The sequence below is a fragment of the Nanorana parkeri genome, unplaced genomic scaffold (assembly GCF_000935625.1).
Source record: "Nanorana parkeri isolate BGI_ZX_2015 unplaced genomic scaffold, ASM93562v1 scaffold216, whole genome shotgun sequence".
NCBI lineage: Eukaryota > Metazoa > Chordata > Amphibia > Anura > Dicroglossidae > Nanorana > Nanorana parkeri.
The window spans coordinates 1,650,486-1,652,262 of NW_017306484.1; positions in this window are offsets into that span (position 1 = coordinate 1,650,486).

Here is a 1,777-nt window from a genome sequence, read left to right on the forward strand (position 1 = left end):
GTGGGTTGGGTTGGGGGGGAGGGGTGGGGGCAAATGCAGCCAACTAGCCCTTCCATTATAGAGACAGTGGAATCTGCGGGCTATAGAAGGTGTACAATGGTGCCGCAGTGATTGGTGGGCATGGTTTATCCTGATCTTCCAGGACCAGCTTCCATTGCAGAGCTCGACATTCATCCACGTGATATCTCCGAGCCACAAAGGAAATCTCTGTTGAAAGACCTTCTGTGCCAGATGCCGTTATCTCAGGTCAGAAGAGGGAGCTGGTTCCTATAATTATAAAAATATGATGTGTTTGCATAACAAAGGATGACATTCTCCTGGAAAGAATTCAGCTTTCCTTTGGCATCTCTTCATGTATCCTCTAAACCAGTGGTTCTTAACCTGTGTAAACTCAGGACCCACATTTGTCCTTGGTAATTAAGTCACGACTCAAGTTGCACTGCAATGGAATGCGGGGCATTGCAGTACCAGGCATTTGGGTGCGGGCGATTGAACTGTGGGTGGGAGGTTCGTTTGGGGTGTCATTCAAATTAATGGCAAATAAAAGTAATTCACCGGCACACACTTGAAGGGTTTTTAAAGAATTGTTATGTTTAATCAATACCCAATGTCACATACTGTCATACGGTGCTAACGTTTCGGGTCCGCACAGGGATCCTTCAACAGAGCGACAGTGACCCTGTCGCTCTGATGAAGGGTCACTGTCGCTCTGATGAAGGTCACTGTCGCTCTGATGAAGGATCCCTGTCGCTCTGATGAAGGATCCCTGTCGCTCTGATGAAGGTCACTGTCGCTCTGATGAAGGATCCCTGTCGCTCTGATGAAGGATCCCTGTCGCTCTGATGAAGGATCCCTGTCGCTCTGATGAAGGATCCCTGTCGCTCTGATGAAGGATCCCTGTGGATCTGATGAAGGAACTGTCGCTCTGATGAAGGTCACTGTCGCTCTGATGAAGGATCCCTGTCGCTCTGATGAAGGATCCCTGTCGCTCTGATGAAGGATCCCTGTCGCTCTGATGAAGGATCCCTGTCGCTCTGATGAAGGATCCCTGTGCAGACCTGAAACGTTAGCACTGTATGACAGTATGTGACATTGGGTATTGATTAAACATAACAATACTTTAAAAACCCTTCAAGTGCGTGTCAGTGAATTACTTTTATTTACTATTAATGTTTTGCACGGCGCCGTTTCGTGTGGTCACCTGGGCACCACATATACCTTGTGGTTTTGAGACCATGGCAGTGCGAATGGGATTTGGACTTTATTCGAATTAAAGGCAACGCAACACACCTTCCACACCAGAACACGCAGTAGGTGTGATTGCGCGGTACAGTGCATTATTCGCATAGGACTGTATAATTAACGCACTGCACTAGTGTGAACAGACCCTCAAAAACACTGACAGACATACACAACCACAGACACAATCTCACGCACACATACACAACCACAGACACAATCTCACGCACACATACACACTCCAAAATAAATTATAATTTTTTTTTAAGATCCACCCAGTCTCCCTAACATATGAGAACTGGAGTGGATCCTTAGCCTGGTATCAAGTGTTGGCTGCTGTGCTGTGATGGAGCTCCAGCCGTATGTGCATTGTTTGTACAGCTCCCTTGCAAGCCCTATAGAGATGCCGGGAGCCAGAATGTGACGTCACTGCAGTCCAGGCACCTCTACAGGGCACATATGGAGCTGTAAGCAATGCACATATGGATGGAGCTCCCTTGTGGCCATACTTCCAGCCCACCCCACCTCAAGCTGACAC